Here is a 22,651-nt window from a genome sequence, read left to right as displayed (position 1 = left end):
ATAAATCTTGCACCATATCATGTCATGTGGCAATTTTTCTCCATTGAAACAACTGCTTACAGTATTATTTCTTTCCCCTCAAATTCCTTCTGCATCTCATTTTTTCTTCTGATTTAGAAATTACATTTTTGTACCTGGATTAATTGTTTATGCATGTGAAATGTAATTCCTAAGGACTAAATCTATTCTTTCTAGTGTTTATGTTAATAGTCAACCTTAGTATTCATGATACTCCATTAAGACAATTTCATTCATATGTCCCCATTCGATGTGCCAAGTCCATTTATTTTGAACTAAAAGTTATAATTAGAAGATTCTTGAGTTCTCCTGCCATAGAATGTGTAAAGAGAATGTCAATTGTAATGTGAGTTTTAAAAGATAAGCTTTGCCTCACCTTAGAAAAGACAAAGCAAAATAAAAGCAAAAACTGCAGGGACCATCATTTGTTTTAGCCCTCCGTCTTCTGTAACCCTATAGCAGTAGTTCTCACTGTAAAACAATATCACTGAAAAGAAAGTTCAGAGAATTCGTGAAAGTCTATTAGGTGGAGTGGCACCGGGACCACCAGGACCACCCCTGACTTGGGGAACTAAGGAATGCTGGATATTTGCAACTTGCATGAGGTTTCAGTGCATTGAAAAATTGTTCCATGCTTGCAGGACTTTTGAGTATCCTATCAGATATTCATACAGATGAAAAACCTATTTATTACTATGTTCAACTAAAACCCACTTCTACTTTATCTGTTATTATAAAAGCTTATTCACATGTTCATGTACACTGAATTTTTCAAAGTCAAACTATCAAGTAAATTTAGCAAAAATTGTTTTCTTAAACTTTGCCAGTTACTGGTCACTGGTAGCTCCCTTTATGGGATTTGCTGCATCAATACAACAACCTCGTGTAGGTTTGCATTGGTAGCTGATGTGTTTACAGATTTGCACGGTTCTCTGAACAGGTATCAGACTTGACTTCGTCATATCTTCATTATGTAGCAATGCTCAGATATTTATATTTCAAAATACTTGCTATTTTATTATGAAGAACTTTCTTTTTATTTCTGTTTTATAGTTGGGGCATTGCACTGGTTTTTTAAATGATGTGCTTAGAATGGTTATAAGATCTACAAATTTTATGTCACTATAGTAAATGGGTTACAAAATATTTGTTATAAAAAGGAGGCACTATGTCTGATAAGGTTGAGAACAATTGCCTTTTGGCACCAAGGCATGAATGCATTAGTTGGAAATTTTTTTCAATGATAAATCTAGAGATTATTTTAATAGAACAGTTATTTCCAATGAGGAAAATAGTATCTCAGGGATTTTTAAATATGCGGTGATAAGCCCTTAGTGCCTCCTTCTTATGTGTATGGATGAAGAGTGTTCAAAACAATTTGTCATATGCACAGAAATACAAAAGATGAAACCTAAAGAGATTATACATTAGTCTCTTAAGAGTAAAACTGACGGAGAGAAGCAGTATACCTTTCACAGAGGCAGATATTTTCAAAGCCATGTGTGACAGGTACAGGGACAAATCCCGTTAATAAGTAAGAGGATTTGTGCTTGGCTCTGTCACATGCCACTTTGAAAACCTACCCTCAAACTGTCTATAAATTTTCATGCCCATCTTTTTCTCCTTGCTTTTTCCAGAGCATCTGATTTTTTTGTACACCCATTTCCCCTGCTTTATCTTGTGGCATTCTTTAATAATTTGTAGAGGTGGTATGTGTACTGTGATTTTGTGGCTACTTTATTGTTAACAAAACAATATTTTCTGATTTTTTACTGTCCCTTTTACTGCTTTGTTATGGGACATTTTTATATCACTATGACTTCTAATATGAAAAAAAATCTGCCTAGTGGAAAAAGGCAGATTAAGAAGAAAAGTAGCATTTATCATATTGATTAGCTTTCCCTTTTAAAATGCAGTTTTTTTAAAGAAAAATAACATTAAAATGTAATTTTTTGATGCATTATCTGGAAAGAAAAAACAATTGTTCATTTATTCTAGTTATGAATTTTTTTAAATCAATGATTAAACCTAGAGGTATTTAACTATTTTGCAAAGTAAAATCAAACCAACTTCAATCCTAATTACTGTTGGGCTATCTCTGCTTCTGAACCTTGACCCTGGTACCTCATCATATGTGAACATGCTCATGGAAGTCGAGGGATGCACATTTTAGTGGAACATCTTCTGGTCTATAACTTGGTGCAGGGTGATGCAGAACTCTTTTTCACTCTGTCAAAGATGATTTGCTTTCTGGCAGTTTACATTTGATAATTTGCAATTGAAATAAAATAACTCTAAGGTACTTTTCTTCTGTTAAATATGTGATAATAAATAAAAATCTGGAGATTTTTCTGGTAGAAATCAAGTACTTCAAAGTTCAGTGTTATTCTAAGATGAGTTTCTGAAAAAAAAAAAAAAAAAAAAGTTGTTCCTGAAAGATGTTTTAAAGTGGGCAGTTCCAAATACAAATCATTTCTCTCTGGAATTTCTGTTTTTCTGCCTTAAGAATATTGTTGATACCTAGAACCTATTGAACTGGAAGTATTTCTAGAAGAGTAGCAATAGACATCTGACACCATTTTCTTCACTCCTCTTTAAGTACAGACCTAGGCTGTCCTTCACAGCATCTAACAACTGGATGAAAAGTAGAAAACTAAGCTGATTTGCCAGCTAGTTTGTCTACATTAAACCTAGCATCTGCATATTTTTTAAACATTTAGATGATTGGCTGAGTTTTTCACATTGCATCAGCATATTTTTGGCATGTCATTGCTGTGTGGGTCTGTATGTCTGTGTATGTGTGTGTGTGTGTGTATTGTATGGGCAAGCGTGTGTGCAGAAAAACATGCCACCATTTAGATAAAACAAGCCAGAAACTAGTGCAATGGGTTTTGAATTTCACATATTTTTATTTCTCGTCTTGAACTATGCTTGTGTGAGTACTCAGTCTCTTCAGTCATGTGTGACTCTGTGACACAGTACACTGTAGCTCACCAGGCTCCTCTGTCCAGGGTGTCTCCAGGCAAGAGTCCTGGAAAGGGTTCCCATGCCATCCTCCAGGGGACCTTCCCGACCCAGGGATCAAACCCATGTCTCCTGCATTGCAGTTGGATTCTTTACTGCTGAGCCACCAGGGAAGGTCATCTTGAGCTATAATAAAAATGAAATAGATAAGTACACAGCAGTGGTTACATTGGTGATATGTTATGGCTCTATGAAAATTTGAAAGTACAGTATCTTACCGACATATTCCTATTGCTTTTAATAAGTTTTATTATCAATAGACCAATCCTGAAAAGTGTTAGGGTGTAATCCTCACTCTGCCATTACATGACAGCATGATTCTAAACTATACGACTAACCCTAGAATATTAACTATGGACCTTCTTTGGGCAACAGGATTCTGGAATGAACCTAATGCAGATCTTACCCTTAAGGAAGATATCAGACAAGTTCTTAAATACACGATGAAGTCTAATAAATTGCAGTGCAAATATGTTGTGCTTTAGGAACATAAATGAACATAAAATTACAATTCAAGAGAATCCTAGAAGTCCTTACAGAGAAAGTACCATTGAGAGGGCCTCAAGGGATGGGAAGAACTTAGTATGTGGAGATAAGCAGAATCCCCAGAGGTGAAAAAGTACTGAATGTCTTTTGGAAGCAGCTCCACATTTTGGTCAGCATATTAGGCACATTTCCATGACACAAACTGCATGTTCAATTCACGCAGAAGATAGCAGGTCATGCTAAGGAATATGAATTTTAAGCTATCTCAATAAGGGGTAATTTTGAGATATTTGACTATGACATAAAATGATGGATGCTGGGCAATGAGAAGTTACTTGGGCAGGAATTAGAGGAAGATGGATTGGCATGGGGAAACTTAGCTTCAAGGAAGCTGACAAAGAAACTAAAATATGTTATGTTTCATGAATTTGCAAGACATCCTTTCTATGTCTAAGTTTACTCATCAATAAGATCAATGGGCTGGACTTGATTTATTTTATAGTCCTGTTCCAGCTTTTATTTTCTGAGTCAATATTTTCTAAATTGTGTTCTATTGAATGCTATTTCTGGTAGATAACAACATGCGTTATGTTAATTTAAAAAAGAAGATTTCTGTGATTGAACTATTTTGATAAGCACTGAGTAAAATAGTATTTATTTTGTTTTTGAGAGTATTTCTCAGAGCCTCATTCTGATAATGTTGATTAATGCTTTTTATACATTTCCAACGGCTTCCCAGGTGGCACTAGTGTAAAGAATCTGCCCGCCAATGCAAGAGACATATGAGATATGGGTTCAATACCTGGGTCAGGAAGATTCCCTCGAGGAGGGTATAGCAACCCACTCCAGTATTCTTGCCTGGAGAGTCTCACGGACAGAGGAGCCTGGTGAGCTATAGTCCATGGGGTCCAAAAGAGTTGGAGACAACTGAAGTGACTTAGGACACAGGCATATTTTTCCAAGGTGGAAAGTGTAAATGTATTGATTTCCAAGATTATATGACCATAGGACCCTTCTAGTTTACATCTTTTGGTGCAAGGGTTTACGAAACATATATATATATTTTTTTTTTCCTTGTCCCACTATATGCATAATAGATTCTTTACTGAAATTGTAATAGGCCTTGGTTCTCTGTTTTAAGTGATCCATGCAATGTAGCTTTAGAAACTCGGGTATTATTTACAAGAATTTCAATGGAATCTTTTCCCCAATACATTAAAAGCCATGTGGGGAAGACAAATATATAAAGTGTGCATTCAGCTCATGCCATAAGCCACTGGTATTTGAAGGTGGAATCATATTCTCAACTATCCAAGAAGTTTGATGCTTCTTATAGTGGGCTAGCATGATAGCCAAACTCTTGAGTGAAAGTATTTCTCCTGTTTGGAAAGATAAATCTCTTTGACTGCTTGGCACTTTTTGGAGGAGGAAAGGCATAGAAAGGAAGGATCAACTGACTAGACAGTAGACTGGTGCCATCAACCCTTGGCTTTCTGTAGGATGGTAGATGTCATGACCAGAAGGGCCACACATCTATCAAAGTAAGCTTGAAATGCTCTTCTCAGAAGAGAAGAATTTTATGGTGAGTCTTAAGTAAGATATGACACTTGTCAGAGAAAAATAAGAAAATTGTTCCAGATGGTTGAGATTGTGAGAAGAAGGTGAAGAGGTCAGAGGAGACAATGACTAGAGAGAAAAAGAAGAGGAGTGGTGAAAATCCTTGGGGGCTTGGACAGGTAGCTTCTGCTTCAACTGAATGACAATGAGATGCCAGTAAAGAAACCCAGTAAAAAAGAAATTCTTCGTATTTTAGCATGCAAATCCACTCTTTCAGAAATTTCACTTGAAATTGACTAGAAGGAGTTGTCAGGTAGGAAAAATTCATAATAAAATGGCTTCACATTTAAAAGGAGAAGAGATCCCAGTGCAGTGCATGCTGCTGTTGGTTGCTTTCTCCCCCTTTGCCTGTTTATGCCTTGCTGCTGTATGTACTAACAGTTCCCTCTACTGTCTACTAGCAAGATGGTGATAATGCAGTCAACACTGCCTGATTTAGTGTTTGCTATCTTAACCATCTTAAAGAAATACTCAAATAAGGCATAGTGCTCTTTTCATTAACTACTTTCTAGACCTGGAAGCATGACAAATTTTCAGTTAATTCGTTTTTTTAAAAAATCAAAATATATCTCTTCAGATACTGAAAATAAGTATTTAATTCTACCTAAATCTGAATTTCCACAGATCTGCTAAAACAGAACAAAACAAAACAAAAGCGCTGGTCTATTTCTATTTCTATTAAATACTTGGAAGGGAAAAGACAATGATGCATGGTTCAGCTACAGCATCAGGAGCCTGTCCAAGCACTCTGGTGCTATGGTTGCATGCATACTCTGGGCCCAAGGTGTTTTGGCTATGTGATCTTGGCTAAATTATTTTCCTTGGTGTTTGTTGGCTTATTCGTCTTTAAAAGTAATATTTTCATGAACAGAGTTGCTTTAGTTTTGAAAACTGCTGTGTATGTAAAGACCCTGGTACAGTTCTGGGACCACAGTAAGGTTCAAATTCTGCCACTTTAGCTCCTGGATTTCTGTCATTCATTTATTTAGCAAACAAATAAAATTATTAATCACTTTCTAAGTGCTGTGGATACAACAGTATGCAAAACAAAGTTCCTGCCCTTATCAAAATTATATTCCAGTTAGGGAAGATGGATAATATATAAGCATGAACATATGGTATATCAGCTATTGATAAATACTGTGGCATTAGGAGTCAAAGTAATGTGTTTTGTTTTTTTTTTAATCATTGGTAGTTTGTTTTATCTACATGACTAAGGATGCATTTTCTCTACTGAATGAATGTGAAGGCCATTGTGTTATGATCAGGACATAGCAGTATGCTCCTATTATTTATGAACCAAACCAGGGTTCAAACAGGGAGTGAAAGGGGAGTATGGTTATCACATGGGGACAATAGATGCAAACTGGACTGTCTTAGGTAAACTAGGGAGACACAATTACCCCAGTAATCAGGGACTTGAGTAGAAGCATTTCTGGCAGGCAGTACTGATGTCAGTGTAGCTTGGTGTAGGTAGCATTAGGCAAAAATGATGTAGCACAAGTAGTAAACTTCTGAACAGCATAAGATTGATAGTGGCCTGGAGCTAAACGGGATTCATAAATAAAGGAACTGAGAGTCAACTGAGAAGGTCCTGCCCTGATGGAAGTAAGTTGCCAGGGTGGCTGTTTCTATGCTGAGCTGCCCAGCTGCAAAGCGAGCAGATTCCACTTACACGGGTCCTCCTGGCGTGGCAGCCTGATGCCAGTTGGTCGGGTAGCTGTCCTTCATGGAGGAAGAGGAATGTGTTGTCCTCCAGGAGTCCACAGTGAGCCCAGACTGGATGATACGGATAGTAATCAGATCCCTATTTGAGGTTTAGTGAATGGCAGGCAGTGATTTAGCTTCCTCGGAGACTGGGTGAGGTTTTAGTCCTTGGAGCTCTCTGGACTGTCTTTGTTGAGGTCCTGTTTTTTCAAGCAACCTGTCTCCCTCCTCTTGAGCTTCCCTCTGCCCTGTTCATCCTCCCTTCTGCCTCGGATTATGGAAAAGATCCTGATGACACAGACCTTTGAATAGGGATTATGAAGAGAACCTCTATTTAAGTCTCAAAGGGGAAAAAAGTCTGAAAGTTTCTAATAAGTGCGAGTGAAGTCATGACTGGCACTTGAGTCCTTTTCTGTTTCCCATAAGTCAGGTGTTGCCAGCTCTTGCTAAAAGTAATCATAGTTCTGATGTTTATGGTAGTTTAAGTGTCAAAATGCTTTACTTTTAAAAATCTACTTTCAGTGATGACAATGGCCTTGTCAGATATGTTGTTAAGTATCATCATTGTCGTTTTTCTCTGTTCACTGGTAACCCTATTTTATAGGCATTTGGTAGAACAAGGAGACTCATATAGGAAAGTTAAGAGGAGAGTCTGGGCTAAAATTCTGGACTGTTCTGATCTCTAGAGGGTATCTCTACATTCAGGAAACACACAGCACTTTTGGATTTAATCATATGCTAAAAAAGACTGTGCTTGCTTAATAATTTTTGAAGTATTGTTTAAGACTGGATTTGTCATTTGCAATCTATTTTTCAGCAAAGGAATTAAGTCATTCCTTTTTTATTCATCTTCCATTTAGCCATCCACCCAACACATATAGCTCAAATGCCTTTTGAGGAATGGCACAGACTTATGTGCTAATCTCAATACGATAGAAGTATAAGAAATGATCCTTAGCTTTTCAGTGAAATGATATAATTCAAATAACTTCCACACAGAAGACAATTCTGACAATCAATTATATAGTTTTTGTTTTTAGATAGGAATAATAATCACTATATCAACAATAGTAATATTTACACTGTTCTAATCACTTTACATCTATCATCTATTTAATAGTCACAATGTTATCTTTGAAAGAAAGAAAGTGAAGTCGCTCAGTTGTGTCCGACTCTTTGTGACCCCATGGACTGTAGCCTCCATCCATGGGATTTTCCAGGCAAGAGTACTGGAGTGGGGTGCCATTTCCTCCTCCAGGGGATCTTCCCAACCCAGGGATCGAACCCAGGTCTCTCGCATTGCAGGCAGACGCTTTACTGTCTGAGCCACCAGGGAAGCAGTCAGGTATTATTATTATGCTCACTATAGAGGTGAGGGAGGTTTAGAAACTTTCCTGAATTTGGACCTGCTCTCTTCAGAGATTACTCCCTGAACTATATACTGTCAGTCACTGGTGCACAATGAACTAGTTCAGAATCCCATGGAGAAGAGTGGGGACATGGATTTAATAGTAATCTTTGATCATATAGCTGACCAGCAGCATGGTTTGGACATGCCATCTGTACCACTCAGCTTCTGCGTTTTCCACTGCAAACTAGGGACAGTAGAGGTTACTTTGGGTTATTACAAGGATTTCATTCATCTCTCCTTTTCTTGACTAATTAAGTCATCTGATTTTTGACTATCTTATTATATTCCAATGTTCTGAGCATTAAGGAAAACATTGGTGAGCAAAAAAAGGCATGGTGCTTTTCCTTGGGAAATGTGTAGCCAAGCAAAATAAACAAAGGAAAAACATAAGCAAGTAGAAATATAGCAAACTATAGCATGTGCTATACAAGAATTGGAATAAGGAGATGAAGAATGAAAGGGTCACACTGACAGATTATCGATTCCATGGTTAAAGCGGTTGTATCTGTCTATTTCATCACTGTATCCTCAATGGCTACAAGATTACAAGCATTCAAGAAACATCAATTGAATGAAATGTGGAAGACCTGGGTTCAATCCCTGGGTCAAGAAGATCCCCTGAAGAAGGGAATAGCTACTCACTCCAGTATTCCTGCCTGGAGAATTTTATAGACCAAGGAGCTTGGCAGGCTACAGTCCATGAGGTTGCAAAAAGTCAAAGACACAACTGAGTGACTAACACTTATCATCAATGCCTAGAAGGTTATGAGCATTCAAGAAGTATCAGTTGAATGCATATATAAATGAAAGAAAAAGGTAGAATTGTCTATGAGGACAGCTTTAAAGAGATGAGATATAAGTTAAGATATAAAATATGAGAAGAGCTGACCATGTCACATACAGGGGGAAAACACTTTCTAGGTAGAGAAAATACATGAACAAAAATCCAGAGGTGGGTGAGGCAGGTGTCTTTCTCTGCCTTGGCACTGTATGGAGAGAAAAATGTCCCATGAGAATATGAAACCCTTGAATTGGGGTTCCAGGTCAGAACACTGGGCAGGAAAACTGGCTCTGGAGAGACATTCCCTCAACTTGGACCACCTGAAATAAACACAGAGAGAGCCCTAGGAGGAAGAGGTTATTTTTTTTAATTACACAATATGATATCATACACTGGAGTAAGAATTCACAGGTAGAACTAACAGAAGGATGAGAGGCACCACAAATTCAGACAGTAGAAAAGCCTAATGAATAAAATAATAAGCATGTTTAAAATAATGAATGATATTGAGCAGGACTCAGTAAAGCTATATACAAATATGAAGCAAATATTTTAATATAGCTTTGAATATCTTTTACATCCCTTTTGTTAATTACTATTAAAGATATATTAGTACCACCATATGCACAGCAGTTAATCAACAGGAACAGTTCAGAATATAAAACTCTGACCTTATATATTAGATTTGACAGATTTGCCCATTTACACATATTGTATTATTTCTTTCCCTGAAACTTCCCATTTTATATTGCTTTACTTAATGTGCATTTCAGTTCTTCACCATGTCACAGCATACACACAATGGCTTATACTTAGTATTCTCTAAAACTACAAAGGAAAAACTAAAAGCAGAGGACTATGATTGATTGTACATTTAAATAAATGCACTGCAGATTGAGACAAATGCTCTGAGCGTGTGTGTTTCAATCACTGTATCGTCACACAATTGAATAAACACACATGTACAATACAATGTTTAATTGAGTGCAGCAAGTACATTTATTTTAGTGATTGCACCATTGCATATTCAAGCAAATGCACTGAGTTCACTTTGGTGAAGCTGAAGTTCTCTACACACCTATAAGTTTTAAATCTTTCACTGACTTTGATAGATCACAAATACCCACATATTTTAAATAATTAAAATGAAGTGTTTTAAGTCACAAAATTTACTTCTGATGGCTTTAAATAAATTTGAAAGGAATTCTGGTTATGAACTCCCTAAAGAAAAAAACTTAAAAACTATAAATATTTCTTTTTCTTAAAATGTCACTCTGGGTCTCAGTGAGGATGAAACAGGACATTTCCTCTGTGCCTGAGTAGCTTTTCTAAGACTGTCTTGTCTGGAAATTTCAATTTCAACTCCTTAGGCATCAAGCGTTGGACTCATTTGGCTTTAGGATTGTTTGCACAGCTTTGGTCAAACTCAGTATCACCTTGTGCGTACACGCACATCTGAGGGCCAGATCTGGGCTATTAGGCCTAAAGACCCAAATGGGTCTTGCTAGCTTCCTTCATGCCTCCTTCATGCTCTATTTACAAAGAAGTTCTTTTTCAGAAGTGCTGCCACACACAGACTTCTGTGTCATTTACATTAGTAGTATCTTAAAAGAAGAAAAAAGACACCAAAACCTAAATAGTAGTCCTGCTTTTCTATGTCAGCTTTCTAACATCTGTTTCATTTTCCAGGTGTGACGGACAGGTGGTAAAAACCAGTCAGTACCAGGTACCCAAAAAGAGGTTGCTTCAAGTAACAAGTTTTATAGTTTGAGCCTTTCTCCATGAATGTGTTAGCTTTCATTTTAATTCTTTCTTTACTAGGTATTTTACCTATTAATTAAAAAATTAAGCTGTTAACTCTTCGCATTGAAGATTTATTAGTTGGAGAAATTCTTCTGATAGATATTTCTAACAGAAATTTTACAATGTTAGTCTAGGTAAGTAAGTTCTATAAATTTGATTTCAGGCAATGTTACTTGGAGAAAAGATACTTTGCCACAAAGGTTTGGAAAAAATATACATGATGACAATATTAGCTAACTTTCTGATTGTTTGTCTGTGTTAATTGGTCTGAGGTCCTGTTTTTGACCCCACTTTCCAGATGAGGAAACAGTTTAAAATGTAAAATAACCTCCTTATGCGTTTCCTGCACACAGATGCACAGAATTCATTAACTAAGAAGTTCTGATATGAATTAACCTGGTTAACTTTATTTAGCTCAATTTTTACCAAACTTACTATATGATGGAACATCTGCATCTAAGATTTTGTAACATCATACTGGACTTATTTTAAACACTTTATACTAGGAAAGCAAAAACAAAAGATTTACTGCTTTTCTAAGTGTTAATTTTAAGATGCCTATCCATGCCCAAACATGGATCAATATGATTTTTGAATAAACTTGCTGACTGGGTTCATTAAATGACAGATCATTTTGATGAAAAACCAGTCAAACTGGTTGCTTGATGATGGTTATTTTTTAAATAGCTATTTGCATATTTTCCTTAACCCAGAGGGTCATTGCTGGATTATTCCAACCTAATCCATTGAAAAATGAACAACAATTAAGTCAACCAACCAGTCATGATGTCTTGTGACTGATTTTTCTTTCCACTAAATTGACTGAATGGTATATTTAGTTTATCCTCAAAACATATTTCTCTTGCTAGTGCTTTTTAATATTTTTGTACATTTGCACTAGAGAGAAGTTTGTATTGCATTTATAATACACATATAATTTTGTCCAAAGTAGATATAGCCCAAAGAATAGACTATTTAACCACTTGGTAAGGTTTCGTAACAAGGAGGGAAAGCACTGTGCTTGTTTTTAAATAGGTAGTGAAAAAAAAAAAAATTAGCTGTTTTGATTCTTACCTTCTCTGAAGCAGTACCTTCTCTTTCTGCTCACACAATGGATAATGTATGTGGTAATAAAACATACCTAGTCTTTTTACTCATTTTATATCAATTAGATAAAAGCAATATAGAAGATCAGAGCCTTTAATAAACAACACAAAGATATAAAATTATGTACACATTTCTTCTTTGCTCTGATAGAAAGCATATTTGAGGTCAGCCAAAGAAATAAGAATAAATAATATCACAAACTTTGAGAGAGAACTGAATTAAGCTTCGGCTTGATTGCCCTGAGATGTTTTTATTGCCATTATATCCATCCTCTGCTTAGCTTTAGCTTAAGATGGTGGTGAGATGATGAAAGCTGAAAAGTAAATAGGTGCTTCAATAAATGCAAACAAATGAGTGCTTTCCTAGCAAAGAATTACGGGAAAATCAGCCTTTCCTCTGAAGCTAATCCGTGAGCAGCTAAGACTGTGAATTTCCCCCCTCAACATGCACACAGATGGGTTGCCACTGAGGATGACAGATGAGTTGTGTTTGGCGGGATTAATGCGCATTATCATGTTAATGGATGCTTAGGTGAGGTCTGAGCAAGTCACAGGCCCGGACAGAATTACTGGGGTTTACAGAACTTTGTGTGCTCATGCTCCTCTTCTCTTTCTTCTTCTTACTAATAATTAACTTGTAATGTTTAACATTTTTAGCCCACCAAATGATCCACAGACTACTGCCTTCCTAAGTACTTGGAGCATTTTATAGATCCGGCATCATGCGCTCTGTCCTTTGACATGCAAAATGCACGCAGTCCTGCCTGATTTGTCCTTCCATTGCCTTTGTGAATTCAGCTCCCTCATAATCCAGAGTCTACTTTGTTGCAATCGCTTTTGAAATCTGACATATTGATCAAGAGTTTAGCCTTAGTAACTACTGCACATATATCAACGGTTGTTGAGCGTGTCAGGTCACATTTGATGGCAAGATGATCCTCTGTCCAACTAGAAGAGCTCCAGCAGCTCACGTGTGTTGATTCTATTAACCTCATCTGGCCAAAAAGGTATGTTTTGGCATCATCACTCATGTAAGAGAATTTCATAGTATTAGTTCAGGATCTCTGTTTGGGCTCTCTTTGTAAATTACAGGCAATGGAGATATCACCAAAGAGATAAAAATGAAAGCCTCATCAATATTCTATAATGGCCTGCATCTTTAAATTAAGGAAAACATCAATAAGTATTAATGTCAGACTTTATGTCTTTTTGGAAGTTGTCTAAAAATGGAGTGAGGTGATTCCAGCTTAGTTTGATTTGGTAAACTGCTTTTCTATGAATACTTTTATCAATATTACCAAATGAATGTAAGCAAATATTTACAGGTCTCTGCTTTAAAAAATACTATGACAGAAAATAATTTCTGTATCACAAAATTGTCCCTCATAACCTAAATAAGTAGTTCTTTGTTATTCATCCCAAATCTTTTTTAAAAATGGAATTTCCACATCACTCAAGTGATAAACATATGGTGAAGAGGAAAATATCTCACAAATTATTGATTTTGTGTATTAAAACAAATGTCTCACCGATAGGATGCCACTTATGAGGAGTTGGACTACATGCCCCTGATTTCTAGAGAAAATCTAGGTTTGCTCCTGTAGTTAGAGAGAGGTTGTCAACAGTGTCCCTTTTATTCTCAAAGGTTCCTATTTGTCCAATAAACCTATAAACCAAAGTAGTGGATTTCTAAATGAGAAATTTCTGTCCCACATTCAGAGTCTGCCAGTAGGGATGGATGTAACTTGGCAGTAAGTCCCCACTGCGGGAAAGTATGAGAAATAAGATTTCCTTCTAAGGGAATTTAAGGCTAGAACCCAAATATCAAGGTAACTCTTTTGTGTCTTTTCCAATAAAATTTTAGACTTTTCATTGCAAAAATAATCAAGAATATTAGGTACACATGCATAATTTCTTTTTTTTTGATCCAATATATATTTTTTAAATCTCCAATAGCTTGTTCTAAATAAAATCAAAGTGTAACATTAGTTCAGTACAAAATCCTTAGTTCTTTGAACTGATGGAATTTTGATCACAAGTGTTCCTCACAATAACTAATCAATTAATTCTCACATCAGCCTTCTGGCTTAGAAGGGTGACCATTCATACATGAGGAAACAACTAGTAATTGGAGATATGCTAAATATACAAATATTACTAATTCAAAAGTGTCAGTCTTAAGCTTTCTGATTTATTAACAGATGTAAACAGAACCTATATAAAAATATCCTTAAAGTCTAAAACATGTTGCTCATTTTGTTACTATTCTAGAAATATGTTTGGTATGCAAATATGTTCACAATGACAGAAAATTACCAAAGCATCCCATCAGTAACTTTCCTTTATTTTTTTTCTATTTTCCTTTCATTGTCCCATTTTATGTTTCCTCATCTGCTCTTATGTATGGTTAAATTTCAAAAAATAACAAAACAATAACTAATGTTTATTCGGGGTGATCAATTAGCACACATCACAAACAACTTGGAATTCAGGTACAAGAAAGCTAGACTGGGAAGGATTCTTTATTAGAAAATGAAAACAATTTAATAGATCAATATGTAAGTCCTTAGTCTTATATGTTGAAATACAAGCATCATGCTTTTGAAAACCAACTTTAGGTTATACATCAAAAGTAATTTTTGGTAATTATCTCAAGGCCTGAAGTTACCCAGCAGAAAGCAAAGCTACTAAAAAATGTGAACAGAATAAATAGCATTCCTCTTAATTAAGCATTATTAATGGTCATTAACTTTTTACCATAGTCTCATTTTAATCCTTGATATTAGTAATAACTTCTGTCCCACATCTAAATTTGACATGAGGACAAATGTGACATTATAGGCAAAAGAGCATTTTAATTCAAGGAAGCCCTTAAGGACTCAAGTACAAGTCTCATCATTTTGTTAATTTCTACAAAAATTCCATGGAAAAGAATTTCCCTGGTCTATCTATACCTTTTTAGTACCATTCCAAGCAGATAGGGTCAAACCATAGTTTTAATGTTGGTATTTTTATATTCTTTATTTTTAGCAAATATTAGTTATGAGAATCTTAAACATCTCAAAAATGTATACCGAATTTTATGACTTACGGGCAAATGACTTGTGATAATGGCTGAATATGTAAATTCCATAGAAATTGAGAAGTAGAATAATTTCTCATTTTAACAACTGCACTTTCAAAAGGATTCTTCAACCTTGGATAATAACCTTTGTGGTAGCTTTTCTAAAAGGAAATATACATGTGCTACTAAAGAAAAGTTTTGTTTTACAAAAGATTAATTCCTAATGATACAAGTTTACTCAAAGTTAGGTAATAGTCTTTGCTGAACTGAGCTTTTCACCTTATCACACATAGAGATTTAAAGAAACAAAAAGGGAGAAGGAGGAAGTCTGCAATTTTTCAGAAAAAGCTTATCCCATTTTTATGAACGAATGTTACCACTGTTACTCTTAGATTCTGTCAAAGTCTGCTGTTTCCAATAGGTCTTCCTCTGATGAGCTGAGGCAGAAGGCAGCTGAGGACAGACTGCTCTGCCTCAGCTCTGTTCTTTGCCCCTTTTAGAAGGAAGAGTGAGTCCTATGCCCTGAAGAATACCCCACCCCCCAGATTAGGTGGGTGAGGATCCTTGGGGATAAATACTGAGCAGCTAGGGTTCTTAGTTCCTCATCTATAATTTTCCACTTTCATCATCAGAAACCAGTCAATGTCTATTGCCAAGCAATTAGAAGAGAAAATTACTCTGCAAAACTCCTGTACATGGAAATGTGCAAAACAGACATTATTTGAAGTGATGCCACCCATTATGCATTCTGGAGTCAGATGTTATGCAAAAAGATACTCTGCCCACATTCCCTGTCCCTTCTGGGGGGTCCGAAAGTGGCCTTTCTTGTGCCAGCTTCCCTCCAATCTATTTACCTAATGTGTTGCCTAACGCCAATATTTACCATAATAGAATGGCTGGCGTTTCAGGGGTTAACTCACTTCCTCCCAGCTTTTCTTAGTGCTTTCCTCTTTGCAGTGGTGGGTTATTTCTGTGATTTGAAGAATCTTCGCTTCTGCTGTGGACTGATAGAAGCTGTGGCACTGGGTTCTGACCCAGGCACCATGGGGGCCTACACAGGTGCTGGGGAGGGATCTACACTGGGAAGCACTTTTGGACAGCAGATTTCTAGCTTAAAGGAAATTATTTCTGCCAAATCATTTCAAATGTGTAGTTGAGTTCTCTTCCCTTTCCTTCTTTTCAGCTGAATGTACTGGTGTCATTTTATCTCCACCCAGGAACTTGTGTCAACAGCTCCCTCCATGGACCATTCGCTAGAGTTACAATGTCACAGTGTCAGAAGCTTGTGTGTGTGTGGTGTTTTTTGGTTTTTGTTTTCAAATCTAAAGATAACTGTTTTTTACTTCTGTGACCCTCCCTTTCCCTTTGCTATCTGTTCTTAGCTGAACTCTTTACTGGTCACACTGGGTCCATATAGTCCTGTCACATGTGTTCTGACAGGCCTGGCTCTCCCCTTTCGCTCTTTGTTGCTCCTTTAGTATTCCTTCTAGAAATAGTTCTGTTTCTACATTTCTTGAGGGTTTAGCTATTCAACTTCTATTTTCTCTAAAATTTAATTATAATAGGGAACAATCATATGAGTATGTATACCTGTATGGATGTGCATGTTATCTTTAAATTTTGTTTGTTTTTTAAACATTTGAGCTCGGAGTTGCGTATTTTCTATTAAAAACCTGTTGCTCCTCTAGACGTAAATGCTTCAAGCCTGATTGGAAGATTTTCTGATGACAATGTATGGACTGGCCTCCTGCACTGAGCCTTTAGCAGAATGATTTCAAGATTGCTTTCATTTGTTGCCTGTTGAGAAAAGCCACAGGGAAATGTCAAAGTAATACTCAATGACATGTTAGACTACTTTTAAGCAAAGGGTAATTTTTAATTTTTTATTGTTGGTACAATTGCCAGTGTGTGTTTTTCTTTCTTCTGTCTTTAATCATGTAGTTTTCTTTCTTTCTCCTGTGCAGTGGCCCTTTGATTCTAAATCTTTTCTTGCTCTGTGATTTGGATGGAATGGATTGCTTCTCTCTTAGCGTTCTCTCATCAGATTTTCCTTAAGCCTTGGGATCTTCCCTCATTTCCTTTGTCCCAATACATGAATCAGAATGGGAGTGTCTCTGTGGGAGAAGAGGGAGAAGAGAGGAGAATAAGCAGAAAAAAAAAATCTGGCTTCAGAAAAGATGCTGGTTTTTAAGGGGTTGGACCTGAGGGGAAGTGTTGAAAGTCTAGCAAACTTGAGATTCTTCCCCTCCCTTCCCCCAGCTCAAACCCCTAACATGGGGGATGTTCAGTATTGACTGTCATGTTATCCACTGGAGAATTTTACTAATAAAATTATATCCCTGCTCTTCTCAGGGTAAGTTTACATGTTGCCACAATGTCGTATTTTATTCTGATTTTATTATTAAACTGTCTGAGCAATTCATCTGAAATTGAGTCATCACAATTGAAAGCTAAAAGTTTTAATGGAAGGTTGTGAAATTTTTATACAAAATGGATTTCCCCCATGACAGATTGTTATTAACTTGGAATGCCCAGTGACAAATCAGGTAGGGTAATAATAGTACACAATTTAACAGCATTTATGGTTATCATGTGTACTGCTTTATTATCATCTCTTTATTGTATTCATAATGTAGAAATAATATAGAAGCGATATATGGTTCGTCAAGTGATGACCAGTGGCATATTGCATCTTGTTTAGAGGGAGTTGGTCCTCTCGCCTTGTTGGGAATATAGAGTTTAACAAGACACTTGCCATCATTTCCTTAACAGGGATAATAAACAGAACAATTCTGCATAAAAGCTCATATCAGCTTCTTTCATGCCTTTTCTTTTCAGAAGGCTGCCTAAGGGTTTAAGCAATTTACTGGTCTGACCCGCATCCTTTCTCTGCAGTCTGCGGTTCTTTTGTTTAACATTAGTATGTGGGCAAACAGCATTCTGAGCTGTGCAGAGCTTATCAGCCCGCGTTCAGTCGACCGGAACCCCATTCTATGTATCTAAGCGGGGCCACATTTAATACTTCACAGTGGGAGCATCTGCAGTTTCCAAAAATGACTTGTTTATCAGATAAACTCTGTCCTTACGCTGACAGATGTGGTGGATGGTGGCTCTTCAGGTTTCATACTTCTCTACTCTAAGGCTTATACAGAATATGGTATACTGGGGGACGGTGAGACCCAGAGATCAGAGTCCTGACAAGAATTGTTTATATAGCCACTCTCCAATCGCACTCAAAATTCACTTCCTGGGTTTGGGAAATGAAGACAATTCTCATTTTCTCTTTTGGAACTGAATATGTAACTAATTCCCATGTTAGCTAAAGTATTAAGAGGAGGAGAGATATTTCCACTGTTACCGTCTTATGGTCTCCTTGGTAAACACTGTAAAGTGCCTTTGTGCCATGGTCTCTAAAGCCAGGGGCCTGAGGGCGCTGACTGAAATATTGATCACCATCTACCCAGTGGTCCCAGAGTGTTGGAAATTAGAAGATGTGGGCTTAGGAGACTTATCTGCCATTAACCCAAGATAATGCTTATATAGCCTATTCATTCAAATTGGTCTTTTCTTTAAATTTTTTACTAGAATTTCATGAAGTTATTTTAAACATATTGAGGAATTATAAAACCCTGCTTCTAAAACACACAACTGCAACTTTGAAATTTTATACAATGGGCATATAGTATTATGCATTTATTTTGAAAGCATTGCCAGCTTTGCGTATGTATGTATGTATATGCATATATGCAAATATTTAGTTTATTAACAAAAGGTGTTATATTTTCCTTTTCATAGCTGAAACTTTCCTAATACTGTATTTTTTCTCAAAAGAATGAATGAGTTTTTCTTTTTGAAATGTACTCTAAGTCCAGGTGTGCTAAATGATCTGGACCTTACCCTGACATTTTAGAAATCCTAAAGTAGCATCCAAAGTGATGTTAAGGACACAAGTATGGACCATCCAGTGCCTTTCCTCTAGGACTGCTTTCACAGCACAAGTACTGATTTTAACTGATTGGGTTTGATTCTTAATGCAATTCACATTGCTTGTGGTACACTTATAATTTAGCACATATGTTACGTTTTTGCTCCTACCTATAATTACTCTTCATACTAAAGCATTTTCCCTCTAATTATTTCACTAGTGGTACCCCCCTTCACCTCTCAGCTCTCTGCTAATTAAATACCTTTAAACATGTCTGTGTTATTAATTGTGAAGTGTTGCCATGACCATTTGATAAGATAATTATTTGGAAAACCAATTTTAAATTAATAATTCAAACTTCAGTATTTTCATACATAAATAAAGGCAATATAATACAGCAAAACAATAATACCATGAGCTAATCTTTGAAGCCTACCTGGTCAAAACATAGGCAAAGTACAATGTTACTCCTAACAAAAGTATAATTATAACATACAAATCAATACTATTCTAGGAAACATATGATGTGTTTTTGAATTGCCTCCATATTTGCCTATAGGGCTTAATGCCTTTTTTGTGTATAGTTAAATACATCCATGCACTGCCTTTATACAGGCAAGCTTATCAGAGAAGCAGCCATTAAGAAATATATTCAATATCAGACTAGAAGACATTTGTGTGCCTTCCCTACTCACTACTGTGTGCTAGCCAACTGTTCATGCAGAAATTGTAACTGTTAATGAGGGTTAAAAGGAAATTTTAAATTAGGTGTCATCTTTTGAACAAGGTACCTCCACTGATACATGCTAGTATTTATTTTCTATCTTGCCTCTTTCTCTGAACATAACTCACCACTAAAAAAAAATAGAAAATAATTATTATTACAATATTTGTCAAAGAAACTACACATACACACACACCCTTTTCGGGCCCTGCACGTTTCCTGGGTCTAACATTTCTGATTGTACACTGTTTTTCCTAACACTAAATCCCGTGTGTCATATGCCTTGCATGGCTGCAGACTTTGGCCTTTTCACCTGCTGTTTTGGTTGGCTTTAGAAGCAAAGCAAAGAATATGAAAAAGAGAAAGGGGGAGGGAGGGAAGTTTGGAAGACTGAAGCTAAAAAAATGGCAAATGTTTTTAGCGCCTTCATCTAGACATGTGTCCCCTCACTCTGTGACATGGCTGCTCCAATGTTGCCATGGTGAGGATTTCTAATCATCCCTACACATGACAGGCTCCTATTTGTCTGCACTCCCTTGGGTGTAAATTTCTAGGCTTAAAAAAAAATCCATGTGAGCGTATCATCCGCCGTGCAGATGTTTCACTGCTTTAGAATATCAGGCAGCTGCTTGTGCCACCGTAGACAGCTAATTGGAGACTGCATCGTAGGAACAGAGGCGTAATTATGGCATAAATACACATCCTCTGGTGCATCATTGTATCTCTATTAACAGAAAATTTTAAACAGTGCTCAGAGTGTAATTAGTGTAGTTGATAAAGTTGTAAAACATGTAAATAAGGGAAATAGCAGGTACGTGGCCAATCCACTATCCAGCACTAGGGGATGCAGATTATTGCCTATTTAGAAATAATTAGCAAAGCTGCATTAGCAGAGCTTGTGTCCAACAGAAGCAAGGCAAACATTTATTCTGGTAACAGCTCTTTCTGTGCTAGCCATGAAAATCTACTAATATTGGTAATTTAGCCCTCATTACCAGAGGATAAAGCATGAAAAGAGCTCAGACATGAAATATGACAAGTAATATTAATTTTTATTCCAGAGGAAAGGATGCTTCCTTGGGTTGCATGCTGATTTCTCGGCAGGGTCTCAGCAGTGCGTGCGGAGGAGGCAGTGGGTAGCTGGTAGTTGAGAATTCAGGATACGAGGCGGACTCCCTGCTGGAGGTATACCCTGGGGTGGCTATGACAGAGGCTGATGAGGCATGCCACTGTTAGTGCCCAGCCAAACCTCAGGTCACAGTTCAAAACAAGCACTCAGCCATTAAACTTCAGTCCTTATGGGCCTGTGAGGGCTTATGTCCTCATTCCTGCTCTTTTCCACCCTCCCAGCCCCTTTTCTCCTTCCTTTCCGACATGTCTTTTTTCTCCCCTGGAATGATTTTGCAGAGCTATACAGGCAATCAGATTGATTTTTGCGCTTGCACCGCCCTTTGCAACGTGCTCCTGATAATGAGCTGCTGTTGTTGAAGAGGAGAGTGAGGGAGGGGCTGGTTTCAGCTGTGCCTGAACTACGTTTTGAGCCCTGGATGAGAAATGATCCTTTGGCTCATATACATTGAAGACTGTGTCACTGAAGAATATCACCCTGTGACCAGGAATCATGAATGGCAAAAAATTGGAGCTTGTTTTACAAATATACTTCCTAATGAAAAGAAATTCAAAAAGCTAGTTTCAGAAACCTCAATTCATTTTTCAGACAGTGGTATAAAAAGGCAGAATGTTTGGGGAAGAGCCACCTTTTTTGCATTAATCTTTGCTGGTAGCATGTTCTTTGTTTTACTCTTGAAGCATGAAAAAAATGGAAAAAAAATGGCAGACCTAAAAATCAAGCCTATGAAACTAACCGTGTTTTGTGGCATCTATATCTTCACCATCATCTCCTTACTTCCTTACACACAGGTATGGCTTCTTTTTATGTGCTTTGGGGCACACAACACTTGAAGGGCCAAATTTCTTGAATTTTAAATTGAACTGCTAGGCAAAAGTTAGCCAATAACAAACTCAATTTCCACTCAGTCTGAGTTTCACAGTATGTTCAGAATGCCATACAGACACTACATCTTATAAAGGAAGAAAGAAAGAAAAAAAACAGGTTGGATGTTTTGGAATTTTTTTAAAAGTAAAAATGTTTCTTTCACAAACATGTTGAAGTAAAGAGATGGTTCCCCTTCTTTTTCAAATATAAATATTGAGAATTTGAACTCTAGCTTGTCATATGATAGACAATGAAAGTTGTCTCTTTTCCAGGGCACACTGAAAGTGAAGGTGGTGTTTGCTACTGTCAATGACATCTTTATATTCCTTCTTTCTATTTCAACTAAGAAGTACCTTTACTGTTGTAGGGCATGTAAAAAGTGACTAAGACCAGAGTTACCCATGCGTTTTCAAACACACAAGCCCTGTGAATACTGATCAGTATGTGCAGGGCACAGTAATACGCGAAATGCAAAGGTTCACACAGGCATACATATGTGCCAGACCCAGGATACCCAGTACCCACAAATACACACTGTTACTGCAAACAGACCGAACTGTGAAGAGCAGTTTTTCCTTTTTCCTTTTCCACTTCTGAACCCAAAGCAACAAACTTGATGAGGTGTTTGGCTCATGTCCCTACCTCCTATGAGTTAAAAATTAGCACTGGAATTGGAATCAGATGAACTGAATCAAACTGGTTAAAAAGTTACCTCGGGAAAAGTGACTTCCTTGGCCTTAGTTTCCTCCGTTGTGAAATAGAAAATGTCTCCTTTGTCTTCTTTACAGGGTTATTATTAATAAAAGAACCTAATGACATAATACCTATAAAGGTACTCTGCAGACTGTAAATGCGACATAAATTACTCTTTATATGATTTATCCCATTAGTATTTACAGTATTTACTCACTAAACAATGTTATTACTATATCACCCCCACACCCTGCCATGGCACTGGGACATTTGCCCACATTTTAACAGAGCACAAA

Source organism: Bubalus kerabau, chromosome 9 (assembly GCF_029407905.1).
Source record: "Bubalus kerabau isolate K-KA32 ecotype Philippines breed swamp buffalo chromosome 9, PCC_UOA_SB_1v2, whole genome shotgun sequence".
Classification (NCBI taxonomy): domain Eukaryota; kingdom Metazoa; phylum Chordata; class Mammalia; order Artiodactyla; family Bovidae; genus Bubalus; species Bubalus kerabau.
This window is presented reverse-complemented; position numbering follows the sequence as displayed.